General features: G+C 43.4%; 1 long non-coding RNA gene across 1 annotated transcript; it reads left to right on the top strand.

Moving 5' to 3' along the window:
• Positions 1–3723: 3723 nt before the first annotated feature.
• On the top strand, positions 3724–13183 carry LOC139829187 (uncharacterized). Its single transcript, XR_011741544.1, has 3 exons — positions 3724–4546; positions 5939–6878; positions 10087–13183. It is a non-coding gene; the product is annotated as an uncharacterized lncRNA (long non-coding RNA).
• The last annotated feature ends 9791 nt before the right edge of the window (positions 13184–22974 follow it).

Here is a 22974-nt window from a genome sequence, read left to right on the forward strand (position 1 = left end):
ATAGAGTCCAATCCAGGACTTTGGGTGCTGGCTCTGGAGTTGCTGAGACTTTCCAGATTGGTTTTGTGTATTTTGTATTATTTTCTCTATTCTTATTAGTAGCATTAGTAAAACATCTTTAACTTTTCCAACTCTCTTCTCTCTGTCCTTCTTTCCCTCCCAATCGCCTGTCCTGAGTGGGAAGGGGGGAGAGGGAGGGGCAAAAGGGGGAAGTGGGGGAGGAGGGGAGGTTAACAATACATCTGCCAGGGTTTAATTGTCACCCCACAATCTTAATCCTCGATAGATAATTGGCGCCCAATGTGGGGCGAGAGAAAGAGGTAAATTTGGAGATTTTTGGCCTCTCTACTGCTCTGACGTACCTTTCAATTTTCTTGGCACAGTGCCAACTCATAGAGTTGTGATAGTCGCGCGTCTGTTTGCTTTGGATATTATTTAGTGGTATTAAGGCAAAGTGAATTACATTGATTTAAAGATGTTATGGCAAAAGTTGTACCAGTTATTTTCTACGTTGTGCTCACTGATTCCATATCTGTGTTGGTGTATTTTTCTGAATCAAAGTATTCATTACATAACAACAAGAAACTGGATAGCAGTCATGATGATTCTGTGTGGTTTGGCACTGGTTTATTTCATTGTACTGCAGCCGCTAATGAATTTCTACTCGCTTCTGCCTTACCTTGAAAAACCTCCAGGAGAGATTAAAGAGCAGAATGGCTCTATATTTGCTAATTGGTCAAGCGAATCTTTAGAAGGGCTGACTAACAATACTTTTGTGTTTTCGCTAGGACAGTTTGCAAATGTTTTAGAAGCTTTGAATATCCTTGGAGCTTTGATAGAACTGTGATGGTGTTATCTGGCTTGCTGAATGTGTGTCAGTTTGTGTTAATGTTAAGAGAAATGAGGTTCAATAGGAGGTTTGCGTCTCTTTTTAGTTCTGAGATCTGCGGTGTGTCTTCGGAAGCTTTAGCAAAAAGCACTCCTAGCCGCTCGAGAAAAGGCAAAACAGCCAAAGCTGCTGCTGCAGCCACTGCCCCCCCAACCGCGGCTTCACAGGCTGAAGCTACAGCTCCTCCGCATTGCTCCTTTGCCAAGGTCGCTGCAGATAACGTTACCTCTCTAGCCTCAAAGGCTAACAAGGCAGCCCCCCCGTCTTCACACACTGGGCACTGTTGCTGCTGTAACCACAGCAATCACTGTGACAGTCATTCAGACTCTGAAAATGAATCAAATGATGGTGAACCCATATCAGCATCAGTTGCTGGTTGTAAGAAAGTCACTAGAAAGACTACCCGTGCAGCAGGTGATGGCACAGGGCCAACATCAACCCAAGGGGCATCATCATCAGGACAGAGAGGAGATGAAGTGACCACCACTCGGTCCTTTTCTCCAGGTGAGCTGAGAGATCTGCAAAAAGACTTTAGTCGTCGTGAAGGTGAGAATATTTTAACCTGGCTACTCCAATGCTGGGACGATGGGGCAGAAACAATTGAATTAGAAGGTGGTGAATCCAGGCAGCTGGGATCTCTGTCAAAAGATTCCACCATTGATAGGGCAATTTCAAGAGAGTCTAATGCCACTGCTCTCTGGACCGACTCCTGGCAGCTATGAAAGTAAGATTTCCCTGCAAGGAAGATTGTATATCCAAGTTAGGGAAATGGAATACTATGGAGAGAGGTATCCAGTTCCTGAGAGAATTAGCTGTGCGAGAGACCATCTATTTTGGATCGGACAACCAAGAGGGGACAGACCCAGATAGAATCAATTGTACACGATCTATGTGGCGCAGATTTGTACAAAGTGCACCACCTGCATATGCTAAGTCCTTGGCAGGAATGGTCTGGTCAGCTAGAGGTGTACAAGAAATTAATGAAGTGATTGAGCAGCTCCGGAACTTTGAGGACAGCCTTGGTGGTTCTCTACAGGCTTGTGTCTCCGCTGTGGAGAAACTGTGTGAAAAATCTGATGACCGGTTTGAAAACCTGTTGCAAGAAATCAAAGAACTCAGAGAAGACTCGTACCGTTCACGACCTGTACGAACCTATGTTTCAGCTGTTAGGAGAAGGCGTTTCCAATCTCGAGAGAGAGGGCAGAGGCAGCCCACAAAGAGAGGTTCACTGTGGTTCTTCCTACATGAGCAGGGAGAAAACATGAATAAGTGGCATGGAAGGCCTACCTCAGAACTTCAGGAACGAGTACGTGAGATAAAAGGAAAAACTCCTAGGAAGGTGGCTGCTCCAGTTTACAAAAGGAGCAGAAGAGATTCTGATGCTCTTGAAGGAACCTCTAATTCACACCCAGAGACTGTGCAAAACAGGAATTAGAGGTGCCCTGCCTCCAACCAGGTGGAGGAAAGGGATAACAGAGTTTATTGGACTGTACAAATACTATGGCCTGGTACAACACAACCCCAGGAGTACAAAGCTTTAGTGGATACTGATGCACAGGTCACAATAATTCCTTCTAATTATAAAGGAACACAATCCATCAGTATTGTTGGAGTGACTGGGGGATCCCAGGAGCTGACTGTTGTAGAGGCTGAAATGAGCCTAACTGGAAAAAACTGGCAAAAACATCCCATTGTGACTGGTCCAGATGCTCCGTGCATCCTTGGCATAGACTACCTCAGGAGAGGGTATTTTAAGGACCCAAAAGGGTATAGGTGGGCATTTGGTATAGCAGCTGTGGACACTGAGAAAATTGAACAGCTGTCTGATTTGCCTGGTCTTTCAGACGACCCGTCTGTTGTAGGACTGCTGATGGTTGACGATCAGCAGGTGCCAATTGCTACCACGACGGTGCATCGCCGGCAATATCGCACCAATCGAGACTCTTTGATTCCTATACAGAAACTGATCCATCAATTGGAAAACCAGGGTGTGATCAGTAAGACTCGCTCACCTTTTAACAGCCCAATCTGGCCAGTGTGAAAGTCTAGTGATGAGTGGAGACTAACTGTAGACTGTCGTGGCCTGAATGAAGTTACAGCACACTGAGTGCTGCTGTGCCTGACATGCTGGAACTGCAATTTGAACTGGAGTCAAAGGCAGCCAAGTGGTATGCTACAATTGACATTGCTAATGCAGTTTTCTCTATTCCTGTAGCAGCAGAGTGCAGGCCGCAGTTTGCTTTCACCTGGAGGGGCATCCAGTATACATGGAATCGCTTGCCCCAGGGGTGGAAACACAGTCCTACCATCTCCCATGGACTGATCCAGACCACGCTGGAGCAAGGTAAAGCTCCAGAACACTTGCAATATATTGATGACATCATTGTATGGGGTGACACAGCGAAAGAAGTCTTCGAGAAAGGTGAGAGAATAATTCATATTCTTTTGGATGCTGGTTTTGCCATAAAATGGAGCAAGGTTAAGGGACCTGCACGAGAGATCCAGTTTTCAGGAATAAAATGACAAGATGGCCGTCGTCAGATCCCAATGGATGTGATCAACAAAATTGCAGCAATGTCTCCACCTACTAATAAAAAGGAGACACAGACTTTCTTGGGTGTTGTAGGTTTTTGGAGAATGCATATTCCTGACTACAGCCACATTGTGAGCCCTCTCTATCGAGTGACTCGTAAAAAGAACCAATTTGAGTGGGGCCCTGAACAACGACAAGCCTTTGAACAAATTAAGCGTGAGATAACTCATGCAGTGGCCCTTGGACCAGTCCGAACTGGACTAGATGTTAAAAATGTGCTCTACACTGCAGCCGGAGATAATGGACTTACCTGGAGCCTCTGGCAGAAAGCACCAGGAGAAACCCGAGGTTGACCCTTAGGTTTTTGGAGTCGAGGATACAAAGGATCTGAGGCCAACTATACTCCAACTGAAAAGGAGATACTGGCAGCATATGAAGGAGTTCGAGCTGCTTCAGAAGTGATCGGCACTGAACCACAGCTCCTCCTAGCACCTCGACTGCTGGTGCTGAGCTGGACATTCAAAGGAACAGTTCCCTCTCCATATCATGTAACCAAGGTTACGTGGAGTAAATGGATCGCATTGATCACGCAACGAGCTTGAGGATGGGGCAGAGAACAGGATGAGAAGGAAGTTAGGCAAGGCAAGGACAGGCAAGGACAGGCAAGGCTAGCTTGCAGGACATTTTTTTGCTTTATATTTTCTACCACATTCATCTTCAGACAAGGAGGAAAGACATCAGACCTTATGGATTAGGCCCAAAGAAAAACCCCAGCTACTTGAGACACTTAGACTAAGCCTAAAATGCAAAGATCTCTCCGTAAGGATGGTTTTTATACTGTACTTCCACAGTCTGCTGGCAGTACACAAAAAATAAGCTGCAGATCTACTTAGGCTGAGTCATGGTGGTTTGGTGCAGGGATCATGCATATCATGGGAATATTTCACCATTTCTGCTCTATTTTTCAGTGTATTACACCAAAACACCCACCTGATGACATCATTTCAAGAGCAAAAGCAGCAAATTGCATATTTCAGCTTCTTTGGGATACTGAGAAATTGCTGAGTTACATCCAAGTCCTGCAGCATCCGTGTCATCTGCAGAGTCACCACATCCTCACCACGGTAGCAGGCATTGTGACAAAGGTTCTATGTCAGCTGGGTGTGGCAGCCGAGCACCCCCCAGGGGAGGGGGAGCCTGTCAGCCCCGGGCCTGTCACTGCCTGCTGTCCCTCCTGTCAGCAGCGAGGCCTCTGGAAAGATTCTAAAACATCCCAAAACTTGGGACCAAACTGGCCCAAAGATTTCAGGAGACAAGTCATGAAGAAGGATATGGGACAGAGGGAGAAAGTGAAAGGAGCAGGACAAAGGGAGGGAAGAGAAAAACTAGAGCCGGGCGTCAGGACTGAAATGGAGGAATTGAAAGAAAAGAGCCAGGAAGCATGAGGGTTTGAGAAAAGGAGAAAGGAAAGAAGAAACATCGAGACAGAGGAGGGGTTAGTGAGAGAGGCTGGGACAGAGAACAGGATGAGAAGGAAAGAAGGCAAGGCAAGGCAAGGACAGGACAGGCAAGGCTAGGCTAGACTACAGGGCGTTGTTTTGCCAAATAATTTCTACCACATTCATCTTCAAACGAGGAGGAAAGCCATCAGATTAGGCCCAAACAAAAACCCCAGCTACTTGAGACACTTAAACTAAACTAAAATGCAAAGATCTCTCTGTAAGCATGGTTTTTATACTGTACTTACACAGTCTGCTGTCAGTACTAAAAAAATCAGCTGCAGATCTACTTAGATTGAGTCATGGTGGTTTGGAGCAGGGATCATGCATGTCATGGGAATATTTCAGAATTTCTGCCCTGTTTTTCAGTGTATTACACTAAAACGCCCACCTGATGACATCATTTCAACAGCAAAAGCATCAATTGGCAGAATTCAGCTTCTTTGGGAAACTGATAAACTGCTGAGCTGACAGCAAGTCCTGCTGTGTCCCTGTCACCCGCAGAGTGCCCGCATCCTCACCACGGTAGCGGGCATTGTGACAAAGGTTCTACGTCAGCTGGGTGTGGCAGCCGAGCGCCCGCTAGGGGAGGGGGAGCCTGTCAGCCCCGGGCTGTCACTGCCTGCTGATCACCCTGTCACCAGCGAGGCCTCTGAAAAGTTTCAAAAACATCCCCAGACTTGGGTGCAAAGTGGCCAAAAGTCTCCAAGAGACAAGTGGGGAAGAAGGATATGGAACAAAGGGAGAAAGCGAAGGGAGCAGGACAAAGGGAGGGAAGAGGAAAAACTAGTGCCGGGCTGCAGGACTGAAATGGAGGAATGGAAAGAAAAGAGCCAGGAAGCAGGAGAGTTTGAGAAAAGGGGGGAGGAAAGAAGAGACATCCAGCCAGACGAGGGGTTAGTGAGAGAGGCTGGGACAGAGAACAGGATGAAAAGGAAATGAAGCTAGGCAAGGCAAGGCAAGGCTAGGCCAAAGGACATTTCCTTGATTTATAATTTCTACCGCATTCATTTTCAGACGAGGAGGAAAGCCATCAGACCTTACGGATTAGGCCCAAACAAAAACCCCAGCTACTTGAGACACTTAGACTAAGCCTAAAATGCAAAGATCTCTCCATAAGGATGGTATCTATACTGTACTTCCACAATCTGCTGGCAGTACAAAAGCATCAGCTGGAGATCTACTTAGGCTGAGTCATAGTGCTTTGGTGCAGAGATCATGCATATCATGGGAATATTTCAGCATTTCTGCTCTGGTTTTCAGTGTATTACACCAGAACACGTACCTGATGACATCATTTTAACAGCAAAAGCAGCAATTTGCAGAATTCAGCTTCTTTGGGGAACTGATAAACTGCTGAGCTGACACCATGTCCTGCCATGTCCCTGTCACCTGCAGAGTGCCCGCATGCTCAGCACGGTAGCGGGCATTGTGACAAAGGTTCTTGTGGGGGACTATGGTGGGTCCGTGAATTTTCTGACGGAGGGCATGGGAACAGAAATTAACCTTGAAGGTATGAAGGCCTACCCGTGAGAAAGATGGGAGTAAAAGAGTATCCGGAGATATTAAGGATGTACCCGTGAGAGAGAAGGGAGTAGAAGAGTAACACTGATGATAACAAAATTAGCCAATATGATGTTACTACTGTAACTTGTAACCAATAGTGAAGAGACACATGAATTGGTAAAAGTGTATAAAAATGCACTTGTGACAATAAATGGCATCTACTACTTTCATCCTGGAAGAACTTGGTCCATGTCGTTTGTCCGTCTCAACCACGACATATGGTGACCCCGCTGTGATCCTGCCTGAAGAGGATCTCGCATGAAGAGGAGACAGCATGAAGCTGTGACAGCCGAAGGAGAGCTGTGGAGACGGAGCCTGGTATAGCTGATAGACCAGCCAAGGAGAGCTGCCGAAGATCCGGATCTTTGAAAAGACACCACACTAAGAGTTGGTGAGCTACCGGGAACGGGGCGGGTGGAACTTATCTAAAGAAGAGGGTATTATATTATCTATATGAGAGTTGCTTCTGAAGAAGCAGGGTATTAGCCCTCTGGAACTGACTTTACAAAGGAAGGACTGTGTTACTATGGGGCAAAGCACTAGTGAAAGATGTAAAGAAACAACTGAACTGTTAACAACATGTCACTTTTTCTAGAGACTTTGAGAGGATTTAAAGAGCAACGGGAACATGTAGAGACAGCGGGGAGCGATGGTTTTCCTGGCTCTCCTGGGCCAGATTCGGAGGAAAAGGCGAGATTAAGTACTACTCCGATCTCGCCTGTTACTAAAAGTTCGTCAACACCGCCCAAGTCCATATTATCTGATACGGATAAGGATCCATGACACTTTCTTGGAAAGTTAAAAGGAATAGAGGAGGAGGGTACGTATGTGTGGCCCCGAGATCAGATAAAAGCTATGAAAGACTCACATGAAAAAACAGTGTTGGGTTACATACGATCTTGGGAGGGGCCCCCAGAGCACCGATCAGAGCAGTGCGTTCAACTGACTGCTCCACCATCATCAATCACGGTTCAAACGTGTGCTCCACCATCCTCAACTGCGGTTCTGCCATCTGTGTCACCGCCATTGATCACAGTTCAACCTTCTGCCCCGCTGCTACCAGTCGCAGAAGGAAAAAGTGGACATTTTTTTTTTTCTATCCCCCCTTGCCTGGAGATTTAGGTGGGGAAGATCTTCCTGTGGTGAGCCAGGCTGAGCCAAATAACGTAATTTCTATAAATTTGGGTCCCCCCAGCCTGCCCCCGCCCCCCTCCCACGCTGCTGCAGAGCAAATTCCTGAGGGTGGGGGTAGAATTTCAGAGCGTAAACCGAACTTACCAAAAAACTGGGATTTACCCCCAACTCTTGGAAGAGATACTAATTGGCATACCACAACTACACGATAAATTCCTGAAATCCTGAGGCAGTCAACAGACCTCACATATCAAGCTATGATAAAGGTGCCTGAAACCGACAAAGCAACCAAATCATTTGCAACTATTAATCAGGGTCCCAATGAGAATTACATGCAATTTATTGACCATCTTCAAGAGGCCATCAATAAGCAGGTTGAAAACTGAGAAGATAAGGAAGCACTAGTGTTGAAATTCACAGTAGAGAACGCTAATGTTTGCTATCAACATGTTATCCGCAAGTTTTACAGTACAGATTATGTGTTTCTGTGTATTGACTCTCTGAAAATCAAGCACCTTGTCAGGAATGTGAGTTAATTGTTTTACTGGTTGTTGTTAGAATTGTTTCTTTGTGGTATAAGTGCGCCGTAAAACCTTCTCCCCACTTTTCCCACTTGCGCTGCAAGCAGCCCTGTGCTTTCCCCCCCTACCTCCCTCTTCTCATGGTTTTTACTTACGAGATGGGGTCAGAAATGACTGTTTTCAGTCGTGTTCATAAGAAATTGGTATTGGGAGGTGTTTTAGAACATAGGAAAGCACTTGGAAATATGAGGAAAGAAGATCTTGTGAAATATTGTAATAAATGGTGGTTGCTGTGTAAGTTTCATGATTGGGAAAAGTGTCCGGAGAATAGAACCTTGAAGTATAACTCTTTGTTGTTTCTAAAGCAAGAAGAGCAGGACAAAAATAAAACTCTACAAGAGATCATTGAATCATTTCAGACAGTTTTACAGATGGAATGGTTTGAACTTCAACAAGCTGAGAGAGAGTTAACTGATAACACACAGGTCACAGTAAACTTGCTGAAGTCTGCAAGATACTTTCCTCATTAACCTGTTTTCTTTGTGGGTATCTGTTTAAGCATGTTGCAGTTTTAGTAGGCTTTTGTTGTGTGGTCCAGTGATTTCACAGACTGTTAAATAATGAGAATGAGACTCAAAATGTGCGTTTTGTGATAATACAGAAGATCATGAGTAATTCAGTTCTTTACTGCGTGAATGTGATGGTAAAAATTTTGTGTGTAGTAGCTGTTATTTTTCTTTCTAGCATGCTAGCTTTATTCTGGCATTCAGACTTGCACAACTCTGTGATGGGCTGTGTTTCATCACTATGTACTAAATTTGGCTCTTGTGTATGCACACCAATTAAAAAACCCTGGTTTTGGGATAACAGTTGTAGCGCACCAGATGGGACACTGATAAAAGCCTTGCCTGGTCCAGCTTGCTGCAGCCGTGGGGGGGCGGGTGCCGATGGGGCTCCAGCGTGCACTGACCTGTTTTGTCAGGGAGACCCAGCAGCACCGCTACCTGGCTGAGCAGTAAGTGGTTCAAAGGTGCAATGCAAAAATTGAGATATTGTCTTGAATAAGTGTAACTCTGATTTATCTGCATATTTGAACTTGGTATTTGGTTTTCATATCTGAGCTCAGTATTTTAATTTGCATATTTATATTTGGTACCAAAGTAATTTTGTTTGGGGAGATAATTACAAAATGGGAACCGGTGCCACTGGTAAAATTCCACCTTGCTCCCCCTTAGGATGCATCCTTCCGCATTAGAGTAATTGCTTCTATTGTTGTCTAGTAATTTTGAGACCAGAAAAGAATTTAAATTGTTAAACTCTGCTTTACATTGGAAAAAAAAAAAACAAAAAAGACAAAAAAAAACCCAAAAAAACAAACAAAAAAAAACCACAAAAAAACCACCACACTTAAATGCTACGATGGATGTGAACTTGGTATTGTATGAAGATGTATTTAAAAGTTGCTACAATATGAACTGATTTGGATGTAAGAAAATGGAATAATGGATTGATGTTTAATATGCTGGTTTTTGACATCTGTAACTTGTGAAAGGTAAATGGGGCTGAGGAATGTAACTATTGCTGAGCTACTTGGAATTGCATATGAAGTGTATTATGGTTGGAATGAAATGAGAAAACAAAAAACCAAAATATCCCAGGCCTGTGTCGAGCTGCGAGGAGTTTGCCAGAGCCTCCTGCTTCACACCAGCGATTACGCCAGCTGCGTGGCCTTGGTACTTCTGAACTGCAGCAAAAAAAAAAAAAAAAAGAAAAACCTGTTTTCCCACTGCTAAGCGGAGAAAGGGGGGGCTTTACTCCCCCCGCTCTGTCTTTTATTTTCCCTGGAGTATTGTCACCCATCCTTGTTGTGGCACTGTGTTACTTCTCGGCTTTGAATCAGGGGTTGTTGATGTTGTTTCTTTTTCCTTCTCTCTTGTTTCCTAGGTTTTGGCACATCTGAGGAAAGAGCTCATCATTTTACTTCCTTGCTGAAGTTGGTCTTTTCACACTGGTCAGCTTTTGGGGGTCAGAGCGCTCAGTGCTTCTCTGGATCAGACTGGTACTGATTTGGGTGTGGAGTGGAGCCAGGCTGGTTTGATGTGGAGTTCAAACTGATTTGTTTTCATGCTGAGCTGGACGTCTTGCCATCTCAGATGGGGGTGAGAGGGAGGTTTTATTCCCCCCCGCACCCCTCCCCTAAGCAATGTTACTGCTAGAGACCTGTAATACTGCATGAAGGAGTCTGAGGGTGAAATTTAAAGGCATCACCAGTGGATCCATAGTTCTAATGAAGCTGGGAAATTAAACAAAAATATTATATGTATGTATGTATAGACTCATTCTGTGGTAACTGGTTGTAAGAGACTTCTTAGTAAATTCACTGTGCTAGTTTTTGAGGTCATGTGAGAGAATGAAAGAAAAGCTGTGTTTTTAGAATACCAAATTTGGAACAAAGTTTTAATACATGAATTTTTGTATTTGCCAGAAAGCCCTATACCTCTCTTGGGTCAAGATCTGTTAAGTAAATTGTAAGCTGAAATAACGTTTTCTGAGAATTCTGTTTAGTTGCATGTCCTACAAGAAGCTGCTTAGATGGTGCAGATCTACTTGTGTAAGTGAGAAATCTCCAAGGAAATTTTGAATGCTGTATTTCCACTAATATTAAGAGCCAATGTTTCGATAAAGCAAACACTGCACTGATAGATCTGAAACAGGATTTCGATCTGGTAAGGGAAAACAATATCCGATAAATATGACAGCCAAAATGGAGTTAGAGGAATATATTTATGACAACCTTACAGGCTGACTGCATTCGATTGGACTTGCAGATTTGTCTGTTTATAGCTACAACATAGAAAAAACCTGTGGCTCTTGTGGGACAGTATGATGAGATTGCTAACAGACTGATATACTGATTGTTACTCCGATCAAGAAAAGCAGGGAATGAATTTAAGTCTCAATAGGTCATGATCCTTTTGTCATATATGTACCATTTGTGAAGTTTAATTTTGATTTTTTTTTATTTGCAATCTATGTCTTTGTAAATTGCACTAGCTGGTTTTCTTAACAGCACAGCTTTTGGCATGCATAAATGTAAAATGTAAATTGCTGCAGAACTTGCAATTCTTTAACATCAGGTCATAGGCCATACTTGTATCTGGTCTGATCCTACATACTTGCACAGTTTTTGCTGATGGTTCTGGGAAGTCTCATAAAGCTGTAGTGGTCAGGCATGAAGATAACAATTGGCATGATTCTTTAAAAATTATTGAAGGTTCAACCCAATTAATAGAACTTGGCGCAACTTTGCATTACTTAGAGCTTTTTAAGGAGGAACCTCTAAATTTGATTTGTGATTCTGAGTACGTAGTCAAGGTCCAACGTATGTATCTGATTCTGAACTGTGTTTTTGTTTTTTTCTTTTTTTAAACAAAAAGGGGGGAGAAATAGGGAAAACACCACAAAACCAATTGTCAAAAGCATTGTATGTGATGAAACACTTTGCAAGTAGACCCAAAAACATGCTAAATCAGAAAGAACCTACATTAGTTGTGGTCAAATCACTAGTTAATGGCCAATGGAAAAGGCCACATCAATTGATAACCTGGGAGAGAGGCTATGCTTGTGTCTACAGATCATGGGCCGCAATGGTTGCCAGCATGAAATGTGAAATCTGTGTTATCTTCCTGACAATGATTGCTGCAGCTGCTGCGCTTTGGATGCCTGCACAGACAAAGACTGACGTGGATTACTTTAGCCAACATGACTGGCCAGGACTCTATATGCCTAGCTATGGCATCTCCGGAAAACCTGTTCCACACATGCTTGGTTGGCATCCTCCTTGATGATTACAGCAGCATCACACAACTGTTTCAAAATAGTGATTGGTGCAAAGGCGTTGCAACGAGCTGTAATAATACCAACATGGCACTTTGGATTAATTGCCTCCTGGAAGCAGATATTGAACCACAGGAACTGGAATTGCTGGCATCTATGTCCATGGACGCTTGTATCAACCTGGTTTGTGAAAAGTGTCAGAACAATATACGAGAACATGAATGGATAAGACTGCAAAATGTTAGTGCTACCTTTGGTGACTATAGAAATGAAACTCGATGGTGTAACGCCTCGCAGAAGAATCCAAGGGGTGTCATTGATAATGTGGGACAGTGACCCCAAAAACCGCCTGTATGGTGTATTCTTGATCTGTGGAGATAGAACCTAACAGGAATTCCTTATGATGTTGTTGGAGGACCATGTAGTTTGGGACGATTAATTCTCTTAATGCCCAATGTATCTATGATAATAGATCACAGAAGAGCAAGACGAGAAAAATACTTTTTGCATGTATATGAGTCAAATGTGATGATAATGTAGACTTTTGGCGATCAGAGTTCAGGGTTTTAGAACCTCGTGTATCTGGTGTTGGCACAGCTAAAGCTTTAAATACTTTAGAAAAATTAGGGTGCTGGTTAGTTAAGGAAACTAACAGAACTTCTAAGGCTTTAAGTGGACTTTTGTTAGATGTAGATTCTGTAAGACATGCCACATGGCAGAGTAGAGCCGTGATAGACTTTTTGTTATTAGCATTGCTTAGTGGTTGGGGGTTTTTAGGGTGGTTGCTATCAGTAGTGAAAACGGGACTGATTGTTTTGATGATTGTTGTGGTTGTGTTACTAATGTTGCCATGCATGATTTCTCTGCTGCAAAGGGCCCTGCAGTGGACAATGAAGGCAATTTTTTTTAGCACAAAAACAAAAAGCGGGAATTGTGGGGGACTACGATGAGTCCGTGGATTCCCTGACGGAGGGCATGGGAACAGAAATTAGCCTTGAAGATATGAAGACCTACCTGTGAGAAAGATGGGAGTAAAAGAGTATCCGGAGATATTAAGGATGTACTCGTGAGAGAGAAGGGAGTAGAAGAGTAACACTGATGATAGCAAAATTAGCCAATGCGATGTTACTGCTGTAACTTGTAACCAATAGTGAAGAGACACATGAATTGGTAAAACTGTATAAAAATGCACTTGTGGCAATAAATGGCATCTACTACTTTCATCCTGGAAGAACTTGGTCCATGTCGTTTGTCTGTCTCAATCACGACAGGTTCTATGTCAACTGGATGTGGCAGCCGAGCGCCCCCTAGGGGAGGGGGAGCCTGTCAGCCACGGGCCTATCACTGCCTGCTGTCCCCCCTGTCACCAGCGAGGCCTCTAAAAAGTTTCAGAAACATCTCCAGACTTGGGTCCAAAGTGGCCAAAAGTCTCCAAGAGACAAGTCAGGAAGAAGGATATGGAACAGAGGGAGAAAGCGAAGGGAGCAGGACAAAGGGAAGGAAGAGGGAAAACTAGTGCCGGGCTGCAGGACTGAAATGGAGGAGTTGAAAGAAAAGAGCCAGGAAGCAGGAGAGTTTGAGAAAAGGAGAGAGGAAAGAAGAGACCTCCATCCAGACGAAGGGTTAGTGAGAGAGGCTGGGACAGAGAACAGGATGAGAAGGAAATAAGGCAAGGCAAGGCTAGGCCAAAGGACGTTTCCTTGATTTATGTTTTCTACCACATTCATCTTCAGACGAGGAGGAAAGCCGTCAGACCTTATAGATTAGACCCAAACAAAAACCCCAGCTACTTGAGAAACTTACACGGCGCCTAAAATGCAAAGATCTCTCCATAAGTGTGGAGGGGTTTTGTTAGAAGGAGATATGTTCTTGAATTAGTCAGGCCCAGAGGAATCTCAAGGCCACTTTGAGAAGCTGAGAACAGAATCTGCTGTGAGAAAGAGGGGCATTTCTTCATTAACAGGGCCTCAGCATGGCGTGGGTCTTCGGACCTATCATCGGTGGGGCTCCAGCGTGTGGACTGCCCTTGATGTTCATTTAGCGAATCCATGCTTGGAGCGTGGATTCGTGATTAGAGAATAGTTGCATATGTAAGGAGACATGTTTCTGTAATAAATGACTTTGTGTGATTCACGTTGACTCAGAGTGCTGAGTCCTTTATCTTTCCAACAAATGGTGACCCCGACGTCATACTCCGAACGGCGTCTCACTAAGGTCGGGGAAAAGCCCGGAGCGGCCCAGCCGGAGGCGGCTCAGCTGGACTGAGAACCAGACGGAGGCGTACGGACGTTCCGCAGATAAATTTTGTTGAAGAAGTCCCTGGAAAAGGTGAGTGGCTGGGAGCAGGAGAGGGGAAGAGTGAAGTTATGGGGCAGAATATATCCTCAGAGGAAGAAGCTATAGTTAAACTCCTCCTGCATATTCTCTCTATGAGAGGACTGAAATATGAAAAAGTAACATACGTAGACTGTTGGTTTGGTGTAGAACTAACGGCTACCCAACAAACAAAAGAAAGCTTTTAAAATTGAACCTTGGGACGATATAGGGCAGAAATTATGGGATAAGGTTAGCGATGGAGGTAAAGATGCTAAATCATTAGTGACTACATGGAAGCTTATAATTTCCACCTCAAAAGAATTTAAGGCCGAGCAGGCTGCGGTTACTGGAATTTTTGCAGCATTGCAGCCTGATAGGAACTCTAAAAATAACTATGAAGCTTATCCAGTTTGTGTTTTTGATACCCCCCTTACTCCATCCCCTGTTGTGCCTTCGGCACCCCCAATGATACAACAGTCTGGGGAGGAGGGAGGAAGATTACCAAGTGGATGGCCTCCTGTACCATCACACGACCCTAGAGAGACCAAGAAGTCCAAAGAACTGGAGTCAGATAATTTGTCAAAAGGACTGGTGAAAGTTGAGAATACTAAAGTCGTAAATAAGTGTAATATGAATTCTTTTACTGATTCGTGTCCACCTTCACCACCTTCTACCCTTCTAACTCCTACAAGAGAACAGAAGGAGTCGCTGAATAAGAAATGGGCAAAAGAACTGTGTGAAAGATCAGATCAGCTATTAGTGAGTGAATCCAACAGTCAGCCATATCAAGCTATGAGAGAGGTGCCTGAAACCAACAAAGCAGCCAAATCATTTGCAACTATTAATCAGGGTCCCAATGAGAATTACATGCAATTTATTGACCACCTTCAAGAGACCATCAATAAGCAGGTTGAAAACTTAGAAGTTAAGGAAGCACTGGTGTTGAAATTAGCAGTAGAGAATGCTAATGTTTGCTATCAGTATGTTATTTGCGAGTTTTACAGTACATATTATGTGCTCCTGTGTACCGTCTCTCTGAAAATCAAGCAGCTTGTCAGGAATGTGAGTTAATTGTTTTACTAGTTGTTTTTAAGTGCGACATATAACCTTCTCCCCACTCTTCCCACTCAGGCTGCAAGCAGCCCTGTGCTTCCCCTTCCCCCCGCCCCTCCCTTCTCAAGGTTCTTACTTGCAAGATGGGGTCAGGAATGATTGTTTTCAGTTGTGTTCCTAAAAATTGGTATTGGGAGGTGTTTTAAAACATAGGAAAGCACTTGGACAAGAAATCATTAAATCTTTTCAGACAGTTTTACAGGCGGGGCGATTTGAACTTCAACAAGCTGAGAGAGACTTAACTGATAACACACAGGTCAGAAAACTCGTTAAAATCTGCAAGATTATTTCCTTATTAACCTGTTTTCTTTGTGGGTATCTGTTTAAGCGTGTTGCAGTTTTGGTAGGTCTTCGTTATATGGTACGATAAGTTCACAATCTGTTAAATCATGAGATTTCGTTGACTCAAAATGTGCATTTTGTGATAATACAGAAGAACATGAGTAATTTCATTCTTTACTGTGTGAATGTGATGTCTATCCCTGTTTCTCTATTAGGACGAGATGTGTTAGGACAACTAGGAGCAACTCTGCTGACAAAACAACCGCATTTCTAGAAGCGGCCATTGATGATGGTTGACCAGTACTGAAATTACAGTGGAAAAATGATGATCCAGTGTGGGTAAATCAATGGCCGCTCAGTAAAGAAAAACTCGCCCACGTCGAAGAGCTAGTACAGGAACAGCTTGAAAGAGGACATTTAGAGCTGTCTACAAGTCCCTGGAATACTCCTGTGTTTACTATTCAGAAAAAGTCAAACAAATGGAGGTTGCTACATGATCGTTGAAAAATTAATACCATGGAAGACATGGGAGCATTACAGCCAGGATTACCATCCCCTGTCATGATTCCAGAAAATTGGCAGATCTTAATAATTGACTTGAAAGATTGTTTTTTCACCATTGCTTTGCATCCTGATGACTGTAAATGTTTTGCATTTTCCATAAATTCTGTAAATAAGGCTGAACCGGCAAAAATATATCAATGGGTAGTTTTGCCACAGGGAATGAAAAATTCCCCAACTATGTGTCAGATTTATGTAGCTTGGACCTTGCAGTCAATCAGAAAATCTCATCCTGAGTTAGTGATTTACCACTACATGGATGACATATTAATAGCTGGGGAAACTTTTTCGACTGATTTGTTGATAAATGAAGTATCTGATACATTGCAGCATAGAGGATTGCAAATTGCTCCAGAAAAGGTACAAATTCAACCAGCATGGAAATATCTTGGGAAATTTCTCAGTCCACAGTGAAACCTCAGAAAATAGTATGTCGACCTGTCATTCAATCCTTAAATGATGTGCAGAAACTAGTGGGTGATCTGAATTGGGTCTGGACCATTTGTGGGATCACTAATGAGGATTTAGCTCCAATTGTAAAACTGCTAAAAGGGGATAGTGACATTAACTCTCCTAGAACGCTTACTGCTGAGGCGGAAGCTGCTCTGAAAAAGATTATATCCAAACTTGTAAAAACTTTCAGCCATAGGTGGAACCCAGATTATGTAATCAGACTACTAATTGTAAACAATACTAACTAACCTTTTGCTCTCATAATGCAATGGACAACTGGTAAGGAGCCATTAAAGATCTTAGAGTGAGTGTTTTTGCCTTTTCAACTCAAAGGAACCATTACAACCAGGGTTGAGGTCTTTGCTCAGCTCATAATGAAAGGTAGGCAGAGAATAGTTGAAATTTCGGGGGCTGAGCCTGCATATATCATTGTTCCCCTCATTTCAGAATATTTACAGTGGGCTTTGCAGAACTCCTTACCTTTTCAGATTGCGTTATTAGATTCTCAAGCTTCAATTAAGACATTTTCCCCTCCACACAAGTTAATGTCAGCTTTGAGTATGGGATCAATGGAGGAGGGTCCCCCTCTTCTCTCAGAATTTCCTGTTAAAGGACCCACAGTGTTCACTGACACAGGGGGTAAAATGCAGAAAGCAGCATTTACATGGAAAACAGACAGAAAATGGCATGATGTGATACTAACTGACCTGAAAGGATCAACTCAGCATTTGGAACTCAGGGCTGTAATAGAAGTGTTTATCAGATTTGCTCATAGCCCAGTGAATATTGTTTGTGATTCTTTGTATGTGGTAGGTGTGTGTCGAGGGTTAGGATTGCGGGGTGACAATCAAACCCTGGCAGATGTATTGTTAACCTCCTCTACCCCCCACTTCCCCCTTTTTCCCCTCCCTCTCCCCCCTTCCCACTCAGGACAGGCGATCGGGAGGGAAAGAAGGACAGAGAGAGAAGAGTTGGAAAAGTTAAAGATGTTTTACTAATGCTACTAATAAGAATAGAGAAAATAATAAAAAATATACAAAACCAATCTTGTAAGTCTCAGCAACTGCAGAGCCAGCACCCAAAGTCCTGGATTAGACTCTGTAGCCAACCGGAGCTGGATTCAGTCTCTCACTGGCCTCAGTTCGCAGGGACGACCAGCAAGGTCCTCTCCTAATGTCGGCCATGAGGAAAAAGGGAAAGAGGGCAAAAGGCCGAGATCCTCGTGATCTCCCACTTCTATATGAAGTATTCACGTGAATGGAATGTTATACACCGTTGGTCAGTCTCTCGATCATCAGTTTCTCGTTGCCCCTCTCGAGAGATGTCCATCCGTGCTTATCAATAAGTTTGCATTCCATTGCTAGGTTTAACCAAAACATGTGTTGGGTTCTCCAGGAAAATGCAGCTAACATGAAGGCTTTAGCTGACAGGCAAATTCACTAAAAAAGAAACTTGTTTTTAACAAAACCAGGACAGTGTGGTAGCTCGCGTTGAAAGATCATTGCTCAAAGAGGTTCAGGATGCACAACTGATGTCTTTGTTCAAGCAACTATGGTTGTTGATCAAAGAGAGACAACACCAAGACTTCATAACACATATCCGTAGTCATCTTACAATTCAAGGTGATTTAGCTGAAGGAAACCACCGAGCTGATTTTCTTGTATCTCCTGCCTGGGTTCCACCTCCAACAGATAAGTCTGGGCAAGCAATATGCTCTCATAGTTTCCTCCATCAGTCTGCTCAGGTCTTACAGCGGCAATTTTCATTGTCCAAAAGTGAAGCCTGAGGTATTGTTAAAAGTTGTGCAGATTGTCAGCGCATCTCAGTAGGGCTGGGTGCAGGAGTCAATCCAAGAGGATTAGGAGCCTTGGAATTGTGTCAAATGGACGTTACACATGTCCCTGAATTTGGCAGGCTGAAGTATGTGCATATGTCTATTGATACATATTCTTTTGCCATATGGGCCACTGCTCAGACTGGTGAAACTAGTTCACATGTGCAACGACATTTACGTTCTGCTTTTGCAGCTTTGGGAGTTCCTGCACAGGTCAAGACAGACAACCCACCTGGTTATATCGCCAAAGCTACTGTCACCTTTTTTCAATTGTGGGGTGTTAAGCATATTACAGGGATACCAAATTCTCCTACTGGTCAGGCCTTGGTAGAAAGGATGAATTGAACTCTCAAGCATCAGCTTGACAAACAAAAAGGGGAAACTGACTGTACTACTCCACATGACAGACTAAGCAAAGCATTATATGTCTTGAGCTTTTTACGCCTTCCTCAAGGGTTCGACATTCCACCTATGATTCGTCATGGAACAAGCTTAAAAGGACACTTGACAGACCTTAGGGAAAATCAATGTCAGGTCAAAATAAGCGATGAAGTTACTGGTGAATGGGAGGATCCTTTCCAATTAATAACTTGGGGAAAGGGTTATGCTTGTGTCATTACAGACCAAGGATCAAAATGGATTCCTGCGAAATGGATCAAGCCATGACTGAATAAAGACAACAAAGATTCGACAGATGCAGAAGGACAGGAGGGAGATAAGTTGTGAGAATTGTCTCAGATGTAAACCATGAATTCTTATTCAGTGTTATAGATGCTCTTAGACCCAGCGGTCTAAAAGCTTATTAGTAAACAGATAAGGTATCTTCTATAGAGAATACTAATTTGAACAGATAGTAAGAGTTCCAAAAGGGTGATATTACAATTAGATAATCTATGCATAGATAAGGTAAAGGTATAAGATATTTCTACCATGGTAACCTGATTTAGCAACTGGTAAGGTTTTAAAAGAGATATTAAGATTAAGCTATAGATCTTTTAAATAGGTTAATATAAGTTTTAAGATATTAAGTCAATAATTAGCATATGAATAGGTTAATATAAGTTTTAAGACATTAAGTCAATGATTAGCATATGCTGATGGTATTAAGTATGTTACTCTATAAACTGCGCAGTTATAGATCTTTTAGGAATTCAAGAGATAATATTGTATTAAGTTGTTAGACTATTCTAAAATAGTGCATTGGTAAGGTTGTCATAAGTAGAATTAAGGTTTTACATACGATATGAAGGTTTGAGTATAAGCAGATAGTTGTTTAATCTTATTAAGTAAGGTTTAGCTACATTATATGTGATTGTAATTATGTTGTTAATCACGTGTCCTATGTTGCAGTGTATTTCAAAGACGATTCAGCATGTTGTTTAAGGGGCCTGACTAGTTCAAGAACAAAAAGGGGGAATTGTGGAATAAGCTGCAGATCTACTCTGGCTGAGTCACGGTGCTCAAACAAAAAACCCAGCTACTTGAGACACTTAGACTAAGCCTAAAATGCAAAGATTTCTCCATAAGGCTGGTTTTTATACTATACTTCCACAATCTGCTGGCAAGACAGAACAATAAGCGGCAGATCTACTTAGGCTGCGTCATGGTGGTTTGGTGCAGAGACCATGCATCTCATGGGAATATTTCAGCATTTCTGCCCTGTTTTTCAGTGTATTACACCAAAACACCCACCTGATGACATCATTTCAACAGCAAAAGCAGAAATTTGCAGAATTCAGCTTCTTTGGGGAACTGAGAAATTGCTGAGCTGACACCAAGTCCTGGTGCGTCCCTGTCACCCGCAGAATGCCCGCATCCTCACCACGGTAGCGGGCATTGTGACAAAGGTTCTATGTCAGCTGGGTGTGGCAGCCGAGCGCCCCCTAGGGGAGGGGGAGCCTGTCAGCCCCGGGCCTGTCACTGCCTGCTGTCCCCCCTGTCAGCAGCGAGGCCTCTAAAAAGTTTCAAGAACATCCCCAGACTTGAGTGCAAAGTGGCCAAAAGTCTCCAAGAGACAAGTCGGGAAGAAGGATATGGAACAAACGGAGAAAGCGAAGGAAGCAGGACAAAGGGAGGGAAGAGGAAAATCTAGTGCCGGGCTGCAGGACTGAAATGGAGGAATTGAAAGAAAAGAGCCAGGAAGCAAGAGAGTTTGAGAAAAGGAGAGAGGAAAGAGAAGACATGCAGCCAGACGAGGGGTTAGTGAGAGAGGCTGGGACAGAGAACAGGATGAGAAGGAAATAAGGCAAGGCAAGGCAAGGCTAGGCCAAAGGACGTTTCCTTGATTTATATTTTCTACCACAGTCATCTTCAGACGAGGAGGAAAGCCATCAGACCTTACGGATTAGGCCCAAACCAAAACCTCAGCGACTTGAGACACTTAGACTAAGCCTAAAATGCAAAGATCTCTCCATAAGCATGGTTTTTGTAGTGTACTTCCACAATCTGCTGGCAGTACGAAAGAGTAAGCGGCAGATCTGCTTAGGCTGAGTCATGGTGGTTTGGTGCAGAGACCATGCATATCATTGGAATACTTCAGCATTTCTGCTCTGGTTTTCAGTTTATTACACCAAAAAACCCACCTGATGAGATCATTTCAACAGCAAAAGCAGCAATTTGCAGAATTCAGCCGAGCGCCCCCTAGGGGAGGGGGAACCTGTCAGCCCCAGACCTGTCACAACCTGCTGTCCCTGTATCACCAGTGAGGCCTCTGAAAAGTTTCAAAAACATTCTGTCCTGGTTTTGTTAAGAAACAAGTTTCTGTTTTAGTGAATTTTTGCCTGTCGGCTAAAACCTTCATATTAGCTGCATTTTTCTGCAGAACCTGACACGTTTTGGTTAAACCTAGCAATGGAATGCAAACTTATTGGTAAGCACGAATGGACATCTCGTGAGAGTGGCAATGAGAAACTCGTGACCGAGAGACTGACCAACGGTATATAACATTCCATTCATGTGAATACTTCATATAAAAGTGGGAGATCACGAGGATCTCGTCCCTTTTCCTTCCCTTTTTCCTCATGGCTGACATTAGGAGAGGACCTTGCTGGTCGTCCCTGTGAACTGAGGCCTAGTGAGAGACTGAATCCAGCTCCGGTTGGCTACAGAGCCTAATCCAGGACTTTGGGTGCTGGCTCTGCAGTTGCTGAGACTTTCCAGATTGGTTTTGTATATTTTGTATTATTTTATCTATTCTTATTAGTAGCATTAGTAAAACATCTTTAATTTTTCCAACTCTCTTCTCTCTGTCCTTCTTTCCCTCTTGATCGCCTGTCCTGAGTGGGAAGGGGGGAGAGGGAGGGGCAAAAAGAGGAAGTGTGGGGGGGAGGAAGTTAACAATATATCTGCCAGGGTTTGATTGTCACCCCGCAATCTTAACCCTTGACAGATAATTGACGCCCAACGTTGGGTGAGAGAAAGAGGTAAATTTGGAGATTTTTGGCTTTTCTAATGCTTTGACGTACCTTTCAATTTTCTTGGCACGGTGCCAACTCACAGAGTTGTGATACTCGCGCGTCTGTTTGCTTTGGATATTATTTAGTGGTATTAAGGCAAAGTGAATTACATTGATTGAAAGATGTTATGGCAAAAGTTGTATCAGTTATTTTCTACATTGTGCTCGCTGATCCCATATCTGTGTTGGTGTTTCTTTCTGAATCAAAGTATTCATTATATAACAAGAAACTGGACAGCGGTCATGATGATTCTGTGTGGTTTGGCACTGGTTTATTTTATTGTACTGCAGCCGTTAATGAATTTCTACTCGATTTTGCTTTACCTTGAAAAACCTCCAGGAGAGATTAAAGAGCAGAATGGCTCTATATTTGCTAATTGGTCAAGCGAATCTTTAGAAAGGCTGACTAACAATACTTTTGTGTTTTCGCTAGGACAGTTTGCAAATGTTTTAGAAGCTTTGAATATCCTTGGAGCTTTGATAGAACTGTGATGGTGTTATCTGGTTTGCTGAATGTGTGTCAGTTTGTGTTACTGTTAAGAGAAATGAGGTTCAATAGGAGGTTTGCGTCTCTTCTTAGTTCTGAGATCTGCGGTGCGTCTTCGGAAGCTTTAGCAAAAAGCACTCCTAGCCGCTCGAGAAAAGGCAAAACAGCCAAAGCTGCTGCTGCAGCCACTGCCCCCCTACCGTGGCTTCACAGGCTGAAGCTACAGCTCCTACACAGAGCTCCTTTGCCAAGGTCGCTGCAGATAACGTTACCTCTCTAGCCTCAAAGGCTAACAAGGCAGCCCCCGCTTCTTCACACACTGCTCACAGTTGCTGCTGTAACCACAGCAATCACTGTGACAGTCATTCAGACTCTGAAAATGAATCAAATGATGGTGAACCCATATCAGCATCAGTTGCCGGTTGTAAGAAAGTCACTAGAAAGACTACCCGTGCAGCAGGTGATGGCACAGGGCCAACATCAACCCAAGGGGCA

This window comes from Patagioenas fasciata, chromosome 16 (assembly GCF_037038585.1).
Source record: "Patagioenas fasciata isolate bPatFas1 chromosome 16, bPatFas1.hap1, whole genome shotgun sequence".
Classification (NCBI taxonomy): domain Eukaryota; kingdom Metazoa; phylum Chordata; class Aves; order Columbiformes; family Columbidae; genus Patagioenas; species Patagioenas fasciata.